This window comes from Psammomys obesus, unplaced genomic scaffold, assembly GCF_907164565.1.
Source record: "Psammomys obesus unplaced genomic scaffold, mPsaObe1.curated_primary_1811, whole genome shotgun sequence".
In the NCBI taxonomy this organism is placed as follows: domain Eukaryota; kingdom Metazoa; phylum Chordata; class Mammalia; order Rodentia; family Muridae; genus Psammomys; species Psammomys obesus.
The window spans coordinates 3819125-3843452 of record NW_026586173.1 but is presented as its reverse complement, the minus strand read 5'-3'; the positions used below and the strand labels follow the sequence as shown (position 1 = coordinate 3843452).

The 24328-nt window shown below is 39.9% G+C and overlaps 1 pseudogene; it reads right to left on the bottom strand.

Moving 5' to 3' along the window:
- Positions 1–16449: 16449 nt before the first annotated feature.
- LOC129672046 (histone RNA hairpin-binding protein-like) overlaps positions 16450–24328 on the bottom strand; it is a 13703-nt pseudogene continuing 5824 nt past the window's right edge.

The window sequence follows — 24328 nt, the reverse complement described above, 5'->3', positions numbered from 1 at the left end:
TATCTATTTGTTGAGTATCAGTTCTGTCCCAGAAGCCCTGGGGGGGCTTTCACAGAAACATGAGTAAAGTAGGCACTCCTTCCTCAGAATAGCAGACAAATGAATTAACAAGCAGCTACCTATGTCCAAGACGGTGTGTTTGAAACTAGTCCAGTCACAGCCCAGTCTTAGAAAAGATCATGGAAGAATTTCAGAAACAGAGACAAAAAAAAAAAAAAAAAAAAAAAAAAACCCTCACATTTACATCTAAGCTAAGGTCTGAAGGAAGATTATAAGTTAGCATGAAGTGAAGGAAATGTGAAAATTATTCAAAGAGAAATATCCAAAGTCTAGAGGCTAGTGAAACTGTCTGGTGGTCTGGAGGTGACAAGTGTAATTGGAGTGTAGTTATAGAGAGGGCAAGGTTAGGAGAAGGTGAGATCATAAGGCTTCATCTAAACTGTCATCAAGTTAACATTTCTCCTGAAAGCCCAGAGAAGCCCTGTAGCCTCCACAGCAGAAGGGTGATGGAAGCAGATAAGAGAAAAACAAAAGACTGGAAACCAGTTAAGAAGTGACCTTATTAAGGTCAGTGAGTAGTCGCTGTTCTCTGAAGTAATGGAGATGACATGAAAGGAGAGATGGAAGTATTTTAAGAAATTTGAACGTGTGAGACTTGAGAATCATTTCGATGTGAGAAAAGCAAAGAAGTTAACAACAGGAATGGCTGCTTTTGACCATGTGCAGTGATCATTCTTATAATCCTAGCTTTTGGGAGGCTGCGGCAGGAGGATCATAAGTTTAAGTTTAGTTTAGACTACATAGCAAGTTCAGGCAAGCCTAGGCCATTATGTAGAAAGACATTGCCTCAAAAACCAAACCAAAAATAAATAAATAAGGGCAGGGCACGGTGGTACATGACTTTAATCCTAGCAGTCCAGAGGCAAAGACAGGCAGAAAATCTCTCTGAGTTGGAAGCCAGCACGGCCTACATAGGGACTTACAGGACAGCCAAAGCTACAGAGAGAGAGAGAGAGAGAGAGAGAGAGAGAGAGAGAGAGAGAGAGAAAGAAAAAAAGAAAGGAGGGAGAGAGGGAGGGAGAGAGGGAGGGGGAGGGAGGGAGGGAGGGAGGGAGGAAGGAAGGAAGGAAGGAAAGGAAGGAAGGAAGAAAGAAAGAGGAGGAAGGAAAGAAAAAATGATACAATTTAATATCCAGAAAATTTACAAGTCCATTTAAAAAGGAACCAGGTGAAGAAGGAGGACCCTGAGTAAGATGCTCAATCCTCATTCAGAAAGGCAAATGGGATGGACATCAGAAGAGGGAGAAAACAGGGAACAGGACAGGAGCCCACCACAGAGGGACTTTAAAAGACTCTATGCTGCAGGGTATCAAAGGAGAGGCTGAGACTCATAGCTAAACTTTGGGCAGAGGGCAGGGAATCTTATGAATGAAGGGAGAGATAGAAAGATCTGGAGGGGTCAGGAGCTCCACAAGGAGAGCAAATAAAAAAAAAAATTTGGGCACAGGGGTCTTTTCTGAGACTGATTCTCCAACCAAGGACCATTCATGGAGTTAACCTAGAACCCCTGCACAGATGTAGCCCATGGCAGCTCAGTGTCCAAGTACGTCCCTAGTAATGAGAACAGGGACTATCTCTGACGTGAACTCAGTGGCCTGATCTTTGATCATCTCCCCTTGATGGGGGAGCAGCCTTACCAGGCTACAGAATAAGACAATGGAGCCAATCCTGATGAGAACTGATAGACTATGATCAGAGGGAAGGGGTGGAGGACCTCCCTTATCAGTGGACTTGGGGAAGGGAATGGGAAGAGATGAGGGAGGGAGAGTGGGATTGGGAGGGAACTAGGGAAGGGGTACAGCTCAGATATAAAGTAAATAAACTGTAATTGATAAAACAATAAATATTTTTTAAAGGACCCAGATGTAGTGATTCATACCTGTAATCCTGGCACTGAGAAAACTAAAGCAGGAGGATGGCCATGAATTTGAGCCCAGCCTGGGATAGACAGTGAAATTGGTCCAACTTGAACCTGTCTCAAAAAAATGGCTTATTAAATTTTTCTCCAAAGAAGTTGTAGAAATGCAAATGACAAGAAAAGATATTCAATATTATTTATCATTAGGAAAATGAACAAATGAAAACTGCACTGATATAATCTTTCAGGCATATTACCATCAGAACAAGAACAACAAACTATTGGTGTGTATGTAGAGCAATTGAAGCCCTTGCCTTGCTGGTAGGAAAGCTAAATGGCACAACTCCTGTAGAAAGCAGCTTAGTAGTTCCTCAGAAAGCTAAGCATAAAATCACCACACTGTCTTAATTTTCTTTTGCTTTGGTAAGACACCATGACCAAGGCAATTTATAGAAGAAAGAGCTTATTGGCCTTACAGTTTCAGAAAGTGAGTCCATGACCATCACAGCAGCAGGCAGGCAGATGTGGTGCCAGAAAGTCACTAAGAGCTGACATCCTGATCCATAAGCACAAGGCAGAAAGAACTAACTAACCTCTGAGCTCCTCGTAACACACCTCCTAATCCTTCCCAAACAGTTTCACCAACTGGGGACCAAATATGCAAACATATAGACTATGGGGAGGGGGGGGGCGTTCTCAGTCAAACTGTCACACATACTATCCAGATATATAGCTTTAAAAATGTACTCAAAATAATCCTTAAAGGGAGTTATGAAAGTATATTCAGCTGTTCACTACAGTATTATTTATTATGGTTAAAAAATTAAATATGAGCCTATCAACAGAAAATTAGATAAACACCGAATGTTATATACACACAATGAAATGTTATTGTGTGACTAAGTCTATAGCCCAGTTGGTCATTCAGGCACATGCCTATAATCCTAGCATTTTGGAAACTGAGGAGACAATTTGAGACCACCTTAAGCTAATACTGTGACTCCATTTCAAAAAAAAAAAAAGCAAAGGAGAAGGAAGAGGAAGAGAGAAAGAGAGGGAAGGATAGAGAGAGATAGAAGACAAGAAGAAAAAAGAATTTATATGAAATACCGGAAGAGGTAAATTCACAGAGACAAAAAGTAGAATCCCAGTTAATAAGGCTTTCCTGGGGAAATGTGAACAAGCATCTGTTAACTCCAGGTAAGGTACCAAGAACAGATTCTATGCAAGTGTATCTTGGTGATCCTATGAGTTTATTAGAGTCACTTACAGGGAAATAAGGAACACAGGCAAGTCAAAGGCTTCCACATTACTAAAAAGTCCAGTCAGTATGGGTGAGGATTCAGTAAAGATTTTCAGGTGGTTAGGGAGAGACAGAGCAGAAAAAAAATCTGTCGCAGCCATCCATGATCCAAAACATCCACAGTCCGATTTAAAGGGGTACTTGCGATACCAGGAGAGCCCCTTTCCTGGCCCAAAGCACCAAATGTTAGGACCAATTAAGACAATGATGAGGTGCACAGCAGATTTTTATACGAAAGAGGTTGATTAGATGGAGATGGAGAGAGAGAGAGAAGAGAGGGAGACATGATGGGGGGAGGAAAGGGGGCGTCCCGACAGAAAAAGGGGAGAGGGCAAAAGAGGCCAAGAAGCCAAGAGAGCAAGAGCCTTTAGCCTTCTTAAACTGAGAATGCATACTCATGTTTCGTATAACGCTTTGGTCAAATCCACACCCTATCCCCTCCCCTCCATTTCCTCCACTGTTTCCCCACCGTTTTCCCCTCTAAGTTTTATGCAGTGTCTTTTTTTCTTTTTTTCTTTTTTAAATTCACTGATTTCACTTACGGCTATATGTACACAGATGTAGGGCTATCTACTAAAACGTGGGTAGCCTTTCAGAGGCCACATCCCTAAAGAAAACTCACTCTCCTCCCCAGCAGCCATCAGTTGCTAAAAGCTTCTCAGCAGGGCATGGGACTTATGAGCCCCTCCTTCATCTATGCTGGGAGGTTGGCTTGATCTTGTGCTAGCTACGTGCATGCATTCACAACGTCTTTGACTTCAGGTGTATAACAGCTCTGTTATGTCAAATGATAGTATTTCCTTTAAAATTCCTCTTAATTTGTAAGCCTTTCTGTGGGATTATACCTTTACGGTCACTATATAAACTATGACAGTTTTCCAACATGAAAGTGGAAATTCGTATGAATTGTGCTACAGACGTAAAATGGAATAGTATGGTGCAGTTAGAAATAATTATAAAGGCTAAAGAAATACCTTAGTGGTTAAGAGCATGCATGCACTGCTCCTCTAGAGGACCTAAGTTCAATTCCCAACACCCACATTAGGCAGCTCACAACAGCTATAACTCTAGCTTCAAGGGATGACACAGTCTTCTGGCCTCCTGGGGCACTTACACAGAGACACACACAAAATATTTTTAAAGAAATAATTAGCAACAATACATATAAAATCCATAAACAAAATTTTGAGTATAGAAGCCTAACTGAATAGATTAATAATCAATTTCTATTAATTTTTTAAGAAAGAGCCCACACCACAACCAAGCATTGAGTGGAGTGCAGGGAGTCTCATGGAAGAGTAGGAGGAAGGATAGAAGGATCCACTGGGGGCAGGACCTCCACAAGAAGACCAACAGAGCCAACTAACCAAGGCCCAGAAGGGGCCTATGGAGACTGAAACACCAACAAGGTACCATGCATAGACTAGACCTAGGCCCACAGATGTAGCCAATGGGCAGCTGGATCCTCATATGGGTTCCCTAGTAAGGGGAAGTGGGGCTGATTCTGACATGGACTCTGATGCCTGCTTTTCAATCACTTTCCCCTCACAGGACTACCTCAGCAGGCTGCAGTTGGGAAGCAGGGGACAGAATGTGCTCAGTTCTGATGGGACTCCATATGCTGGGGTGGGTGAATAGGGGGGCTCCCCTTTTCTGAGGAGTGGGGGAGGGGGATAGGGGAAACAGGGAGTAAGTATGGGACTGGGAGGAGAGGAGAGAGGGGGCTACAACCAGGATGTAAAATGAATAAATAAAAATAAATAAGTAAAAAGAGCCCTACAGCACTAACTTTGGGCTTGATTATTTACCAAACATGCTCAGGGCCTAAAACCTCAAAAGAAAAAGTACTGAGTAACTATACTACGTTACTATACTAAGTAACTATACTAAGATTTCTTGGTGTATAGAATATCGTACTTTGTGATTTTTCAAATTTCTTTCTAAATACCCTTAGAACTTCATCATGAGGTCTAGGTTATATCAATCACAAATAAAACAACACATAAAAGCAGTTAGTGACTGGCTTGTTTAATTATAGAGTGAGCAAAGTTCTAGAAAAAGGAATCTGCTTCTCTTTTATCTGCTGTTGACCTTGATCTTTAGAAACCATATTAATGAGAAGAAGAAGTGGAAACTGATCAGGCAAGGCAGGGTACGGATAGCAGTTGTGAGAATGCCTCTGCAGGGGACCAGGGATGACAGAGGAGTTCTGGTGTTTGTTAGCTCTTATCCTTAACTAGAAGCTGCTCCGTGAGGACCTGCCCTGGACATGCTGTGCTTGGACCAACCGTGCTGACTAGCTCATCTTCCTCCCCTTGCCTCCCTCATCCCAATTTCTACCCAAAGTCCTATAAAAAAAAGTTCCTAGACTAGTACCTCAGTGATACCCTATCTTCAGGGACCTGCTAATAGGGGTTCTTCTCTCTCTCTCTCTCTCTCTCTCTCTCTCTCTCTCTAGCCTGCTCTCACTTGCAAATCTATAATCCATTTCTCTCTAAAACTCACCCTCTGTGGCCCATGATTTTCACCCTTCAGACAGCTTTGGGGCCATCAACTTTTCTAGGGCCCTACTCAACCCCACCCTCAACTAAACTTACTGAGAATTGGAAAAGGCTCCATTGAACTCAACGACACCCCAATATTTCCCTGTACCAGTATTAGATTCCCAATAGAGAAAAAGCAGCATGGAAGAACTAAATGACCCATGTCATAAAAATCCACATCACTAGGTGACCCTAAAAGAAAATCCTTGACAAATGTAGGCAGCTCCAGGATTCCTGCCTACACAGCTGCTACTGTGCCTTATGATGAGACATTTTTTTCCTGTGGTTGCATGACAAAAAGATTTTGCAGATACAGTCAAATTGTCACTCAGCTGAATTTAAGCTAAGGACATAATCTGGGTGATGCAAGATTCTTTCTGAGTCAAACGGACAAAGAAAGTGCACTGAGGCATAATGTTCAGATAAGAGCTGTCTAGATCTCTCTCTCTCTCTCTCTCTCTCTCTCTCTCTCTCTCTCTCTCTCCTCTCTCACTAGCATGCTGAAACCTGGGCAAACTAATGCTATCTGGATGAAAATCTGCTTCCCTGACCACCCGCTTGGAAGACAAGACCTAAGCAAGCTAAGCTAAATCTAAATCCCTATTTGTGTAGGTTAACCCTTTAAGCCCTTCTCAACTGAGCACTATGCTGAGGACAAGTGCTGTGGGTCCTGCTGGTCCCTGCTGGACCCTAGCAGAGCTATAGACATGTACAGGCACTACCCAAACTCTGGGTGGTTCTTTCTGTCCATTCTGATGCCCTTAAATGTTTGAGGGTCTCTGATAGATCCTTACCTGTCACCTATCTTCTTATCCCAGCCACAACAGGACTGTTGATCTTCCTAGTGAGTTTATCTCCCCCTGTTAGCCCCCTTGTTAATGAATTTCAACCTTCCTTATAGTTTACATGTTACCAGTGATGTTTTCCTTGATCTCTCAGCAATCTACGCTCCTTCCCTAGAACAGCTGAGCTGTGGAAGCTACATCCCCAAAGTTACGTGTATAGCCAATAAATTCATGAGAAGATAATTAACTTTATTACTAGTCACCAGGAAAATGAAAATCAAAATGACTGTTAGGAAGATAGACAGGTACTAGCAGACTTGGAGACCATTGAGGATAAATTCATTCTTTATAATCAGCTTTGGATACCACATCTCATTTATTATGTGAGAACATGGAGGTGTTAGGGATTTGTTAAGGGCCAAGGGAAAGCTATTTCTTCCTGATCAAAAGAATAAAGTCTGGGTTCTACCTATGGCTGGAGTCACACAACATTCTGATCTGATCCACAGAGAATAACGTTTGTTTCCTCTCTAAAAAGTTAAACCAATTGGGACTATCAATCAACAGACTAGGAGACAAAAGGCCCACAAAAAGGCTGATTCACCTGAAGTCATGATTAGGAAATGGAAGGAATAATTATCCCCTTAGTGAGATAGTGTACTTACACACCCCAGGAGCCAGTTCTATGGCAGTGCTTACAGACTGTCACTCCTAAACCTGCCAAGTTTTCCGAGCTCCTACTCAAGAATATAACTTTCTCTCTCTTCTTTTTATTTATCTGTTCTTTGACTACCATCCAAAATTCTAAGCATGCTTGTCCCAACACTTTGGGTGTTCTTCTGAAGACTCCCCTGACATATAAATCATATCATGTGTTAATAAGAATATTTTTACTTCTTCCTTTTCTATTTGTATCCTTTTATTTATTTTTCTTGTCTTACTGCTCTCGCTAAGACTTCAAGTACTGTAGTGGAGAAAGCAGACACTCTTCTCTTATTTTTTATTTTAGTGGAAATATTTTATGGTTTTCCCCATTAAGTATAATGCTGGCTATATATTTGTAATGAACAGTCTTTCTAATGTTGGAATGTGTTCCTTCTATTCTTAGTTTCTTTATCCCTTTTATCAGCAGCAATTTTAGATTTTAGTCAAAAGAATTTTCAGGATCTTTCAGAAGATCAGATGATTCTTGGCGTTCAGTCCATTTGTATGATGCATTATATTTAATGATTTAAGTATATTAAACCATCTCTTACTTTCTGGAATGAAGTCAACTTGATCAAGGAAAATGATCTTTCTGATCCATTCTTCAATTCTGTTTGCAAGTACTTTTTCTGGGAAGTTTGCGTTTGAGTCTATCAGGGATATTGTTTTATTTTGTTGTTGTTTGTATGTCTTTATCTGGCTTTAGTAATCAAGTAATTCTGGCTTTGTAAACATGATGTGGTGGTGTTCTTTCCCTTTCTGCTGTGACACTGTTCATTCGGAATTGTCACACCATCTTGATGGATTTTTCTTTTGATCAATACGAAGTTATCTTTTTATCTTTTCTTACTACTTTTAGTTTGAAGTCATTTTTTTTTCAGATTTTATCAGACATTTTAACAGTGACTCCAAATTGCTTTTTAGTTCTATTTGTTTGGAATGTGTGTCCTGTTGTTGTGTCCTGTCTGCCCTTTTTAAAAAAATCTTCTCACCCCCAGCTCATTTGTCTTCAGCAATGAGATATATTCCTTGAAGACATCAAATAAAGGATGTTGTTTTTGTTGTTTGTTTGTTTTAAGATATAGTTTCACTATGTCACATAGGCTGGTCTGAAACGCAGGCATCTGTAGTAGTTTAAATGAGAACGGCCCCGTGTGCTCATATGCTTTAATAGCTGGAGCCCAGTTGGTAGAACTGTTTGGGAAGGATTAGGAGTGAGCTTGTTAGAGGACGTGTGCTTGACATGAACTTTCAGGTTTCAAAAAGCCCCTGCCATCCCCAGTGTGTTCTCTGCTTCCTGCCTATAGATCAAGATGTGAGCTTTCAGCTGCTCCTCCCTCAGTACCACCATGAACTCTAACCCTCTAAAACCATAAGCCTAATTAAACACACATGCCTTGGTCATGGTGTTTTATCACATCAATAAAAAAAGTAATTAAGACAGCATTTTCTGCCTCTTCAGTACTTGGAATTATAGGCATGGCTAGATTCTGTTGGTTGTTTGTTTATCCAACCTGATAGTCTGTTGTATAACTGAAGAATTGAGGCCCCTAACACTCAGTTATTATTAGAAAATATTTATTAATATCTGCCATATTTATATTTCATTGTGTTTGGTGTTTTTCTTCGTTTGCCTAACTACCATCCTAACACTGTTTTATCTTCCTCCTGTCCTCATGGATTTGATCATTTTTCTCTTTGGTGCATAAAATTCCTTCAAATGTCTTCATCAGTATTAGCAGCCATGCATTCCTATAGCTTATCTAGTTTATGTTTATTTTGGACAATTTTTGTTCCTCCATAAACTATGACATACAGTTTTTCAGGATATAGTAATCTTGGTTGGCAGTTAATGTCCTTCAGAGCTTGGTTTCAATTGTTTAGGCTTTCTGATGACGAATCTGCTGTAATTCTGATAGGTTTGCCTTTATATGTGACTCAATGCTTCTTTATTGTATCTCTCAGTATTTTTCCTTTGTTCTTTATGCTTAGTGTGGTAAAACATGATAGAAGGAGGTTCTTTTTGTGTCCTGTCTGTTTAGTATTATAAATGCTCCTGAGTCTGTAAGCATTTCTGTCTCTAGATTTGAGAGGGTTTTGTTATTGTTGTCCTGATATAAAATGCCTCTATCCTGATGTTTGTTTTCTAGCCCCATGATTCATAAATTTGGTCTTTAGTGGTGTCCTGTAAAGGTCATAAGCTGATTGGCTAGTTTGATGTCAACTTGACACAAGATAAAGTCATCTAGGAGGAGGGAACCTCAATAAAGAAAATGCTTTCATAAGACTGAGCTGTAGGCAAACTTATAAAGCATTTTCTTAATTATTGATGAATGAGGGAGGGCCCAGATCACTGTAAGTGGTGTCACCCCTGCTGATGGCCCTGGGTTCTACAACAAAGCACACTGAGCAAGCCATGGGGAGCCAGCCAGTAAGCAGCACCCCTCCATGGCCTCTGCATCAGCTCCTGCCTCCAGGTTCCTGCATTGTTTGAGTTCCTGCCCTGACTTCCTTGGATGATAAACCGTGGTGAGGAACCTAAAACTCTTTCCTTCCTACCCAAGTTGTGTTGATCATGGTGCTCCATCAGAGCAATAATAACCCTAACTAAGACATACGCTGTATTCATATTCTATTAGTATATTCTTGTTAGTATCTGAATGTAATAATTCATCCATCTTGTCTTCCATCATTGATATTTTGTCTCCCACTTGATATAGTCTATTGGTGAAACTTTATACTGATTTTTACTGAGTTAATGAACATTTTGTTTCTTTCTCTTTTTATTAAATATCTTTTATATCCTGTATTGCTTCCCTTACTTCATACAGCTCATTATTTATATTCTTTTTCAATTTAAGAACTTTTTTAATTCTCTTTGATTCCATTAAACATTCTTACAGTTATTCTTTTGAATTTGTTGGTATTTACTCACTCTCTTTAGAATCTAGTATTGTAGAATAAGTATTGTTCAGAGGCATCATACTGCTTTGGCTTTTCTTATCTTTCTGTATGAGGACTTGTTCTTCTCGGGTTGCTTCATTAGCTGGATGTTATATGTTTCAGCTGTATTCTGTCAGTATTTACTTCTTGCTGTTTCTATTCAAAATGATGTTTTTAGGCAACATATTCTGATCATATTGAAGTACTTATGATGCTCAGATGAAACTAGGTTGAGGTTGAGGTGTTCCGACCTCTTCGGGGAGGGGGTGGGGGCTGTGTTCTGCCACTAAACCCTCAGTCCCTGTGCTCAGAGTGCTCTTTGAGAGCCCCAGTACCTCTCTGAGCTTCGAATGTCAATTGCAGATACAGTCACCGTCATCTCTTGCTTCAATAACGACTCAGGAATAAAGCGACAAGAATGGCACTACATGTGCTGAGGACTTTTTTGTCTAACATTAGGGATGGAAAGGAAGTAGGCCTCAGATAGTCACTCCATCTCCATCTCTCCTTCCCACAGTACCTCAGCCCAGGTTGTATGTCATCTTAAACTCATGATTCCTCTTTTCTCTACCTCCCAAGCGCTAGAATTACAGACAAGGACTACTGCATCCAAGTCAGGTGTTACTATTAGACCACCTGAGAAAAAAATCCTGAATGGAAAAGTAAGTGGAAAGAGAGAGTTGGCATAGTGTTAAGACCCACAGAGTTTAAAGATAATTAAAGCCAGGTAGGTGGTGGTGCATGCTTTTATACCTAGCACTGGGAGCCAGAGGCAGGCAGATCTCTGAGGTAGAGGCCAGTCTGGTCTACAAAGCGAGTTCCAGGACAGCCAGGGCTACACAGAGAAACACAATCTCAAAAATAAAATTTAAAAACTATAAGCCATGGAAAGTTAGGAAGCAAAAGGGGGGAAGTTATGGGAAAGACAAAGACATAGAAAATGTGGGAATAAGAGAAAAAGTACACAGATGGTGTCTGGGAGGAATAGTAGATGATAGAATGGGTATGGAAACATACAGAATAAGCATAAATCTAAATAAACAATATAAAAACTAAGGCAAAGCCACAAAGAGGAGTCAAATGTTTAAATAAAAGTAAAATAGAGTTTGAAAAGTATAATGGGCAGGCAAGATGGCTAAGCAGGTAGTAGAGCTTGTTGAGCAAGCTTGTTGGAAGCCAGGTAAAGGTGGAAAGAGAAAACAGATTCAACAAAGTTGTACACACACACACACACACGATAGAGAAATGAATGAATGAATGAATGAATGAATGAGTAAATAAATAAATGAAACACACTTTTAAGATTCTGTTTTTGGTTTTGGTTGGTTTATTTTTTGGGGTGTGTTGCTGTTGTCTCTTTGTGTAGCCCTGACCTGACTGTCCTGGACTCACTTTGTAGAGCAGGGTGGCCTCAAACTCAGAGAGATCCACCTGCCTCTGCGTCAGGAGTGCTGGGATTAAAGGTGTGCACCACCACCTCCCAAGATTCTGGTTTTGTTTTTTTTTTGGGGGGGGGGTTGTTTTAATTATAGCATTACTTCCTTTGTGCAGTGTGTTTCGAATTCTTTTTCTTCCCTGTGATGTCTCCTGTAGCAAATTAGGCAGAAGCAAGAGACACAGTGTATAGCTCCAGTTCAAACCTGTGAACACATTTGCTGTGTATTGTCTGCTGAGTCCCAGTGGAGTATCTTTTGATTTGAGCTTCTGCTTGGTCACCAGTAGGTGTCAGTCCGCCCTTTGTGTTGTGTTTTGTTTTGTTTTTGTTTTGTTTTTGTTTTTGTTTCCCAAGCCTTCATCACGAGCTGTTTCTTCTTCACCAGGTATTTTCTGCTGCTCACTTTTGCAGCTGGAAATGTTCGCTTTCTGGAGCTCCCCCAGGTTTCAGATCAAGCCACTTCACCTGTGGTGGATCGATGGTTTTGCCACCACAGTGCTGAGTCCCTCCGGACAGTGCCCATTCCCTGTGTTCTCGGCTTGCCCCGGCAGTGGACCATCGAGGATGGGCTCAGTGTCACACTTCAGCGGCCATCCCATATCATTTTCCAACCACGGTTGTTGTTTTCTTCCCTTTTTAAGAAATTTACCTTATTCTTTTGTGCGTGTGGATGCAAGTATGTCTGCATACCACATGCACGCGGTGGGCTCCCAGAGGTCAGAAGAGAGTGTTGGAGCCCCTGGGGCTGGAGTTACATACGGCCGTGAGTTGCCATATTGAAGCTAGAGATGAAACCCGCGTTCTCTACGAGAGCAGCCAGGGCTCTTAGCGATTCATTGTTCCAGGTGCCATCACAGTTTCTTACTAGACACACTTTTACAAATATTTTTTTCTCCCATTCTGTGGGTTGTCTTTTTTTTTTTTTCCACTTTTTAAATTTTTCTTTGAAGCACAAATATTTACATTTGGAGGAGTCTTTTTATTTTTTTAGTTTTCTTTTTGAATTACGCCTTTAGTGCGGAATTCAACAAGGCTTTGCCAAACCCCAATTCAAAAGGATTAACTCCTAAAATGTACTTGTTAGCAAGAGTGTTATCTTTTTAGCTCTTAAATTTTTCCACGTGGTATGAGGAAATTGTCCACCCAGTTATCCTAGAAGCATTTTCTTTGATAAGAAGTTTATTTTCTCAACCATACTATCTTGGCACTATTAGATTTTAAAAAATAATGATTTAAAAACTTTGTTCCAAAGGGAATGAAAAACAGTTTGTTATGACAAATCTGGGTACACATGACCTGGGAACACTGATTCAGATTGATCCAAACGACATGCTGCCCCTGGAAATGGTTACATGACCTTCTACAGTCACAGAACAAAAGACAGTCACAAACCAGTGCATTTGCACAACACAGGGAGAGTAGTCAGGAAGGCCAGGGTAACGAAGCAGACACAGTGGTGGGCAGCGGGTGGCTATTCAGGGGACTTCAAATGTTCCCAGATGATTCCGGCTCTGGATTCCAGCACATTCTCTATACGGTCGTGAAATTCTATTCAGTCCTCAGACTCTTCAATGTAGGTGGGATTCCCTGCCCCAAGGGAACCTCAGTTCATAAACACCCTTTAAAAAAAAATCAACTGACCAAAAAGCTTTAAATCAAGGGGAGTTTTCTACCCCGTTCCCCAGAGACACAGTAGCCATTCTGCAAGTAACCAAAAGTAAGTGAGCATCCAGCCCCATCCCTCGCCAGCGTGCTTACTTATCCAATCTGGGTCACTGAGCACTCTGATGCAAAATTTAAAATCACCTTGCCTGCATACTTTCACCTTGTTCCCATGTATCTTCTCCAACAATATAATATAAGTGTATAAATAATAGAGAACTTAAAAATAACAGTATTTGTGTTATAGGATATTAAGAAGAACAAGCATATTGTGAAGGACCATCTGAAGAAATACTTAGTGCATTTTTGGTTGGGTGAAAGAGAAATGTATCATGTTAAGTGGAAATCTGTCTTTTTAATGTTTGTTATATTTTATTGGCTTATGTAGATGCACAGAGGTACCAAATTGACTTTAGGCAGCCTGTAATGATTAGTTTTATGAATCAACTTAGCTAGGCTGTGGTGGTGTTGCTTTTGTTGATTGTGACAAAACAGCACAATCAAAAGCAGCTTATGAAAAAAAGGCTTATTTTGGTTTATAGTTGAGAAAGATATGGGTCCGTTATGAAGGCAGGCTCAGGAGCAAACAGCAAGCATCAGATAAGCATGTAAGAGCAGGAGCTGAGAAGTCACATTTTCAGCCACACAAAGGAAGCCGAGAGAATGAACTGAAAGTGGTATGTGTATGAACGCTTAAAACTCACATCAGCCAGGCTGTACCTCCTAAAGATTTCATAATCTCCCCAAACAGGGTTCCAAGTGTGTGAACCCATGAGCTTATGGGGAGACATTTCCTGTTGAAACTGCCACAGCTGCAGTTCTTTAAAAGAGTGGTGAAAGGGCATTAGATGGGGATGGGTGCAATGCCCTGCTTTCTGCAGAAGCAAACTGAAAATCAAGTCTCCCTCTCTGCAAGCAGCAAACCAGAAAACAGAGAGCTGGTCCAAATTAGTAAATTAGAAATGAGAAAGAGGACATTACAACCAGTACTGAAAAATGCAAAAAATCACGAGGACATACTTGAAAAATCTGTATTTTACCAATTGGAAAACTTGAAGGAAATGGATGAATTTCTTGATATATATAATCTACCAAAGTCATATTAAGATGGAATAAGCATTTTAAACAGACCCATAGCCAGTATTAAAATAGAAACAGTAAGTAAAAATCTTCCAAACAAACAAAATACACGTATATAGCCCAAGGCCAAATAGATTCTTCTTCAAATTATTCCACAAAATAAAAACTAAAGGAACATTTCCTAAATCTTTTTATAGGTCCACTATTACACTGACATTAAAATCACACAAAGACCTCCTCCAAAAAAAAAAAAAAAGAAATTTATAGAACAATATCCCTTATGAACATAGATATAAAAATTTTCAATTAAATACTTGAAACAAATTCCAAAAACACATCAAAAAAGTATCTGCCATCATAAAATAAGCTTCATCTCAAAGATGCAAGGAAGGTTCAATTTACATAAGTAAATAAGCATAAACCACCACATAAGCAGATTGAAAGAAAAAAATACATGACCACCTCATTAGATTCAGAAAAGGCCTTTGACAAAATCCAAAACCTTTCATAATAAAAGCCCTAGAGACAATAAGGATACAAAGGTACACTTTAATAAATAAGGCAATTTACAATAAGGCCATAGCCAACATCAAGCTAAACAGAAGTAACTCAAAGCATTTCCACTAAAATCAGGAAATAGACATGATATCCACTCTCTTCATATCTAACCAAGTTAATACTTGAAGTTTTATCCAGAGCAATAACACAACTGAAGGAGACCAAGCGGCTATAAATAGAAAAGGAAGAATTCAAAGTATTTTTATTTATCTTTATTATACATAAGTTTTCCTCTGGGAAACTTCTATAGCTGATAAACACTTTCAGCAAAATAGCAGGCTACAAAATTAACTCTAAAAAACTGGTAGCTTTTGTTGGGCAGTGGTGGCAAATGCCTATAATCCCAGCACTTGAGAGGCAAAAGCAGGAAGATCGCTGAGTTCAAGGCTCATCTGGTATACAGAGTGAGTTTCAGGGGAGCCAAGGCTATACTGAGAAATCCTGTCTCAAAACAAAAACAAAAACTACAGTAGGTTTTCCCAGAAAGAAATCAGGAAAAAAGTAGCTTTCACAATAACCTCAGAAAATCTTAGGATAACTCTAATTAACAAGTGAAAGATGTTTATGATTTAAAAAAAAAAAAGTTAAGCCACTGAAGAAAAAATTTGAAGAAGACATAAGAAGATAGAAAGATCTTCTTTGCTCATGAATGAATAGGATTAATATTGTGAAAATGGCTATCCCACCAAAAGCAATCTACAGATTCAAGGCAATCCCCACCAAAATTCCGACGCAATTCTTTTTTCTTTTTTTTTTTTCAGTTAAATGGTCTTTATTTTTGCAGTTATCATTCCATATGAAAGCAACCTAAGTGCAAATATCAACAGGTTTACAATTGAGTACATTAGCAGAGTGTCTGCACACATCATCATTTACAGCAGTATTACATGGTAAATTAACTGATCATTAAAAAAGTTCTTCCTAAATTCCTCTCTTCTGCCTCAACTCTCAGAGCAATTCCTCTCCCACCTCACATTAATGCTGTTCCAAGTTCCAAATTAAGACTATATAACTTATATAAAAGCCCATTAATATAACAGCTTGCCATCTTTGTTCAGAGCTTTGTATGAGGAAAAGCTACATTCACATCGATAAAAGACCAGAAAATAAGTTTTTACAAAGCCATTGCAGCTGCCTGACTGATAATACTTTATCAGTTACCTGAAAGACTGTTAACTCTAGATTGGTCCTATAAACACATGGTTAAAATCCACCACCAACCTGTCTGAAGAGTGGCAACTCAAGTCTCAAGGTCTCGTGGAAAACCACAAGCATCCTGTTGTCTAACTTGGGGGTGGGAAAGACAACAGGGTTCAGTCTTCACTGGATTTAGCTTCGTTTAACATTTAAAACATGCGTAACACATTCACCATACATAAAAATAAGGCAAGAAAAACAGTTTTATCGTGAGAAAATAAACTCTTAACAGAGAAAACAAACACAAATGCACAGCAGCTCATGCCTTCCAGACGGCCGGGCAGAGCCAAGTGTTTCCCAGAGGGACCACCAGGTGGCAGTTAACTCATGGCAGAGAAGCTCCAAGGGTTCAGTTAAACAAGCTTCCAAATCAAACTCATCCTCCACTTGGCTGTCCACACGTCTGACTTTGGTGGGTGTGCCAACATACACATCACAGTTATCCTGTGAACTTGTCTGGGACTCAGAGCCGCTTTCTGCGAATTCTGTCTCCATTTCCCCAAGATCTACAGGTTGTATTTCTTGGAAATCACATCCTCCTCCAGCAGGAGGATCCCAAAAATGCAGAGCCACCTTCCAGAGTTCACCCGCTATGGTTCATAAATTTGTTGGGGGTCCTGGGATGGATTCCAGGTTGTCGCAAGTGTCTGGGGACCTCTTTAATGTAGTGTTCTTCCCGTAGTTGACCTGCTTCTGTCTTCTCATGAAGACACATTCATCCGTCTCCACATCAGTTGGCCCTGAAGACTGTACAGACTCCTTTGAATCAGAACTTCCTGGTGACAATTTTCTCTCTCTTCCAAAGTCATTTATGAGTAGTTTCCCTTTTTATATTGAAATTCTCTTCTCTGGCAAAGCAAAGCCACCTGGGTGGTGGTCGCTTGTAATCTTTTTGTTAACTGTGGTCTCCATTTCATCCTCAACTGCACTTGCCCAGTCAGAATATCTAGAATGGGGCTTAGGGCCTTCAGCAGTTGTAAAGCTCTCAGGTCGAGGGTCTGCAGTCTGGTGTTTGCCTTCCGGTCTCTTCTGTCTGCTCTTCTGGGCTAGGGGTGCAGGGGAGGTTAGGGTCTGGGGACGGGGCTTGAAGCACAGCTGTCACTGCGGTTTGGTTGAGCTCCTAGGTCTGTAGGAAGGACGTGGCAGCAGAAAGCTGAAGGGCAGTTCATCAGCAGGAAGCTCCCTAGGCAACAGCACCGACGAGGTCTCCCAACAAAATTCCTCACAGAAATTGAAAAAAAAACAAAAAACAAAAAACAAACAAACAGCCAAAAATACACACTGGAGAAGAGACACCAAATGGGGCTGGTCAAACTTGGTGGCTGCATGTAGAAGAACAAAGATTGACTCATATCAATCACCCTGCACAAAATTCAACTCCAAGTGGATTAAGTACCTCAACACAAGACTAGATACACTTAATCTGATAGAAAAAAAAATTTAAGGAATAGTCTTGAACTCATTGGCACAGGAAGACTTTCTGAACAGGATTAAGACCTCGTAAAGTAGAGAATCTTCTGTATGGAAAAGAACACCATCATTTAGACAATGAATGATGCCCATACAGAATGGGCAAAGATCTGTAACAGTTGCGTATCTAATAGAGGGCTAGTATCTAGAATATATAAAAAACTAAAAAAACTGAACATCAAGAAAACAAATAAACCAATTTTAAAATGCAGCATAGAACTAAGCAGAGAGTTCTCAAGAGATGAAACACAAATAACTGAGAAATATTTAATTAGGGATTTACGGAGTTTCAGAAGTCTAGTATCTAGCCCATTGTAATCATGGCTGGGAGGACGGTGGCACTCATGGCACTGGAGCAGTAGATGAGATCTATATCCTGATCCACAGGCTGAGAGAGGGAGAGAAAGGAGAGAGAGAAGAGGAAAACTAGGCCTGGCATGGGCTTCTGAAACCTCAAAACTCAGTGGCACGCCTCCTCCAACAAGGCCACACCTCTTAGTCCTTATAATTCTTTCAAACAGTTTTACTCCCTGGTAACCAAGCATTCAACTATATGAACCTATGGGGACTATTCTCATTCAAACCACCACTCTTAGGCATAAACCCAAAGGACTCTACATTCTACTACAAAGATCTTGCTCATCCATGTTCATTGCTGCTCTCTTCACAACAGCCAGAAATTAAAAGTAGCCTACCTGTCATTCTACTGATGAATGAATAATGAAAAGGCACTGCATTTACACAGTGAGTATTATTCAGTTGTTAAGAAAAACAAAATTATGAAATTCACAGGTAAATGGGTAGAGAAAGAAAAAATTACCCTGAGTGAGGAAACACAGACTCCAAACTACATATATTGTATGTTTTATCTTACATGTACAATCTGAATAACCACAGAAAGTAAGTACCTAGTAAGGAACCAAGAATGTTCTAAAGAATGAGAAATAGAGTACAGTGTTACAGAGAGATAAAGGGGAAACAAGAATAGGAAGATTGAATAGAGAAAGGGAAGAAGAGAGGGAAAGAAACAGAAGGAGGGACAATTAACACTAAAGGCCATTTGAAAAATCACATGGAAACCTACTACTGTAGAATATTATAATTTCCTAATATGTGTATGTGTGTAAAAGAAATCTAAATGGAGTCACTGAATAATTAAAGCAATAACACCTCAACCAGGCATCTTAAACCACCAAGTAAAACCTCCAGTACCATAAAATAGGTTATGTCTTGTTGAGTCATTGGTCAAAGGGGTTTGGCTGCTCTCTCCAACTTAATGAAAGATAATACTTGTGTAAGTCATCAAACTGGAAGAAGTCAAGCTGGTGCCTAAAGAAAAACTTCATCTGTACTAACTAGTGTTCATGGTACAGGAAGATACTTTGCATGCTTCAGAGAGAGACAGAGACAGAGAGAGAGAATTATAGGCCAATTTTTCTCATGAATGTAGATGCAAAATTTTTCAATGAAACACTTGAAAACAAAATCCAAGAACACATCAAAAAGATTTTTCACTATGATCAAGTAAGTTTCATTCCAGAGGTACAGGGATAATTCAACACAGGTAAATCAATAAATGCAATCCACTAAACAAACTGAAAGACAAAAATCAGCATAATTTTCTCTTTAGATGCAGAAAAGGCCTTTGACAAAAATTCAACACCTTTCATAATAAAAGTACATAGAGAAAAACTTAAAGCATTTCCACCAAAATCATGAACAAGACAGGATTGCTCACTCTCTTTTTACCTATTTAATATAGCAAATGAAATATTAGATAGAGCAATAAAACAACTGAAGGAGATCAAGAGGCTACAAATAAGAAAGGAAGAAGTCAAAGTATCTTAATTTATCTTTATTATACTTAAACAACCCTAAAAATTCCACCAAGAAACTCCTAAAGCTGATAACACTTTCAGAAAAGTGGCACAACACAGAATTGACACACAAAAAATCAGTAGCTCTTCTATATACAGATGACAAATGTACTGAGGGAAAAAAATCAGGAAAACAACACATTTCACGATAGCCTCAAAAACATAAAAATCTTGGGGTAGCTCTAAGTAAAAGTGAAAGACTGATCTCATAAAAAACTTTAATATATTGAAAAAAGATCAGAAGATGAAAAGATCAGAAAATTGAAAGACTCCCCCATGTTCATGGATCAGTAGGATTAAAATGGTAAAAAAAAAAAAAAATGGCCATCCTACCAAAAGCAATCTACAGATTCAATGCAACCTCCATCAAAATTCATCACAGTACTTGAAAGGACAGTGTTCAGCTTTATATGTAAGCACATACACATAAACAAGCAAAAAACAGCCTAGGATAACTAAAACTTTTTTTTTAATTTTATTTTTCTCATTAGCTACATTTTGTTAATTTTGTATCCCAGCTGTATCCCTCGTTCCCTCCCCAATCCTACCCTCCCTCCCTCATCTCCTCCCTGCCTCTTTCCAAGTCCACTGATAGGGGAGGACCTCCTCCTCTTCCATATGACTCTGTTTTGTCAGGTATTTTCAGGACTGGCTGCAAAGTCCTCCTCTGTGGCCTAACAGTACTGCTCCTCCCTTGGGAGATAGGGAGGTCAAAGAGCCAGTCATTGAGTTCCTGTTAGAAATAGTCCTTGTTCCCCTTACTATGAGAAACCAATTGATTACTGAGCTATCACGGGTCACATCCGAGCAGAGGTTCTAGATTTTATCCTCTCATGGTCTTTGGTTGAGTGTCCATCTCAGAAAAGACCCTGTGTCCAGATATATTTGGTCCTTGTGGAGCTCCTATCCTTTCCGCATCAAACTACCCTTCTTTCATATGATTCCCTGCACTCTGCCGAGGGTTTGGTTATGAGTCTTAATATCTACTTTGGAACACTGCTAGGTAGAGTCTTTCAGATGCTTTCTTCGATAGACTCCTGTCATACGTTCAATGCATATCCCATTTGTCTTTCTAAATGAGGATTGATCATCATACCCCGTGTCCGCTTTCTTGATTATCTTCTTTAGGTGTATAGATTTCATTATGTTTATCATATCTTTTAGGTCTATATAAGCGAGTATATTCCATGTTTGTCTTTCTCCTTCTGGGATACTTCTCTCAGAATGATCTTTTCTAGATCCCACCATTTGCCTGCAAATTTCATGATTTCCACTTTTTTGATTGCTGAGTAGTATTCCATTGTGTAAAAATACCACAATTTCTGTATCCATTCCTCCATTGATGGACATCTGGGTTGTTTCCAGGTTCTGGCTATTACAAATAAAGCTGCTACAAACATGGTTGAGCAAATGTCCTTATTGTGTACTTGTGCAAATTTTGGGTATATGCCTAGCAGTGGTATAGCTGGGTCTTGAGGAAGCACTATTCCTAGTTGTCTGAGAAAGCGCCAGATTGACTTCCAAAGTGGTTGTACTAGTTTACATTCCCACCAGCAATGGAGGAGGGTTCCCCTTTCTCCACAACCTCTCCAGCATGTGTTGTCACTTGAGTTTTTCATCTTGGCCATTCTGATGGGTGTAAGGTGAAATCTCAGGGTTGTTTTGATTTGCATTTCCCTGATGGCTAATGACGTTGAGCATTTCTTTAAGTGTTTCTCTGCCATTCGATATTCTTCTACAGAGAGTTCTCTGTTTAGCTCTGTTCCCCATTTTTTTATTGGATTACTTGGTTTGTTGCTTTTCAGCTTCTTTAGTTCTTTATATATACTGGATATGAGTCCTCTGTCAGATAAAGGTTGGTGAAGATTCTTTCCCAATCTGTAGGCAGTCGTTTTGCTAAAACATTTCTAATTGATGAAAGAACTGCTAGAATTATCACCATTGCCAGTCTCAAACTGTACTACAGAACTATAGTAACAGAAATAACATAGAATTGGCACAAAAGCAGGCATGTTGATGGAAAAGAGCTGAAGATCCAGATATAAGTCCACATGCTTACGGACACCTGAATTTGGATAAAGAAACAGAAATACATACTGGAAAATAAGACAGCATCTTCAACAAATGGTACTGGTCAATCTGGATGGCTGCATGTTTTTTAAAAATGCAAATAGATCTATATTTATCACCCTGCATAAAACTTGACTCCAAAAGTATCACAGACCTCAGTATAAGGTCAGATACACTGAATCTGATAGAAGACAAAGTAAGGAATAGCCTTGAACTCATTGGGACAGGAAAATACTGAACAGAACAGAAATAGCAGAGACACTAAGATCAACAATCATGAAACTGAAAACCTTCTGTATGTCAAACGATACCATGATTAGGACAAAGTGGCAGCCAACATAATATGAAAAGATTTTTTTTACCAACTACTATATATCTGACAGAGGTCTAATATTCAAAATATTAAAATCACTTAAAAACTGGACATCGGGGCTTGGAGAGATGGCTCAGAAGTTAAAAGAGCACTAGCTGCTCTTCCAAAAGTCCTGAGTTCAATTCTCAGCAACCACATGGTGGCTCACAACCATCCGTAATGAGATCTGGTGCCATCTTCTGGCATGAAGGCATACATGTCAGCAGAACACTGTATATATAACAAAAAAATAAATCTTTAAAAAGGATGAAAGTTCTGTTAAAAAAAAAAAAACCTGGACATCAAAACAAATAACTCAATTTAAAACTAGGGTACAGATATAAACAGAAAAGTTCTCGAAAGAGGAAACTCAAATGGATAAGAAGCACTTAAGAAATGTTCAATATCTTTAGTGGTCAGGGAAATGCAAATCAAAACTCTTGAAATTTCATCCTGGGCTGAAGAGATGGCTCAGAGGTTAAGTGCACTGAATAGGTCCAATGTCAAGGAATAAATGACCAACACAAAGTGAACTCAACGGTATCTTTGGAGATTCTTTGTCTCATAATGTCAAGGTAGGGCTTTCGTTGTGTGTTTTATTTTTTTTTTCCACCTTACATGTCTTTTGTGTATATAAAAGGCTTCTAAATGGGGTTTTTATAGAATTCCTGAGTATGTGTCCATGATCTCTCTGCAGTTATGTGTATCTTGTGCGTTTTCCCCCCCCTTTGGCTCTTTTTCTTGTCATATTCCGAATTTTTGTTATTGATTTATTTTGTTTTCATTATTATCCCTTAGATTCATGTTTGTTTTCTAAGGAGAGGAAGAAAAGGTTTGAATCCAGATGGGATGGGAGGGAGGGTAAAAAGGGGAGGAGGGTCAGGATTAGAACATACTGTGGGGGGGGGGAAACTACTTTCAATAGAAGAAAAGAAAAAGATTATTGGGCAGGCAGCAATACACAAAAGAGGCCAAAATGAACATCACTTAGAAGAAAGTAAGAGGCAAAGAAAATATTAACTCTGAGTTTTGGGTCCACAGTTGGATTTTCATCACAGATCATGACAAGCAGCCCTACCCAGCTCTCCTCTGAAACTCATGCAAACTATTATTAAAGAAAGAACCCTTTTAAGTTTCCTAGAAATATTCCTAAGGGCAAATGGCAAGTGAAGAAACAGCAAATCAAGAGAATCTAGTGCCAAAGGAAGAGTCTGTGGTTTGAACACAGCCAACTCCTTGTAATCATCCTAACAGGCGTGGAGATTATTCTAAAGCCCTTCCTTTTGATTATCAGAATATTGAAACAATGGATCAGAAAAAAAATGGAATTTCCCCAGGAGTGTCTTGCTGGGAGAAGCAAAGGGTAGATGAAGCCAGAGGAGGAATCTGTGTCCCTGAAACAGACCTCACAGTTCTGTCAACTTGTCAGACTGCCTGAAGGAGAGACTGGACCAAGACCATGAGTCATTGGTGGGCAGGGCTGGACCTTGACCAGGTCTGTTTACTTTTGCAAAGCATGTCTAGTGTCCTCTACTTAAACCTAAGACTCACGTTAGGAATCCAAAGACGGATTTGGGGCTACTAGGTCCCTTTATCTCTTCCTCTTCTCAATGTGGCCTCAGTGAGTGAATCTCCTTTCTCTGCTTCTTCCCCCAGGAGGAAGGCTTTCTTCTCTGAAAAATCAGGACCCCAATGTCTCCCATCCTGTCTCCAAGACTTCCTGTCAGGAGGGAATGCTCTGAAGAGCCATCTCCCTTCTGCTGCTCAGTCCACTTACAGAAGGGAGGTCCAATCTTGGGCTTGGCGTGTGGAGAAGAATGGAGCCCTGGCACCTTAGAAATGGCCAGTCGTTGGTGGATCTGTGTCAGAAGAAGCAAAATGGGAGGCGCTCTGGAAGCTGCCCTTACCCTCCCCTGAGCACTCAAGGGCAGCGGCGTCCTTTACAGTGAAACTTGCGGTAGTCAGTTCTCACCCAGAAGCCCCAGGTTGCCGGTTCAGAGGACTCACCTGGAGAAAAACTGGACTATAAAAAGGGAATTCTTAATCTCCTCCCCAAAAGAATTCACTCATTCATAACGGAGCTTGGGGAAGTAGGTCCTAAATAGAAGCTGTGCGTGACAATTAGGAGCAGAATCAGGGTCCAAGCTAAATCACAAACTGGCTCCTGTGTAGGGCAGGAGCTCAGGCTGCGTCAGCTCTGAAGAGCCCTCTTGGGAAATGCCAAGTGCTGCCCTCAGAAACCATTTCTAAAAAGGAGCCATGGTTTTATTACACTTGCTGGGAGAGCGATTTATGTACCAGGAAATTCTTGAAAACAGTTAAGTGATCACCTGGTGTTTGTGGTCAGAAGAAAGAAAGAAAGAAAGAAAGAAAGAAAGAAAGAAAGAAAGAAAGAAAGAAAGAAAGAAAGAAAGAAAGAAAGAAAGAAAG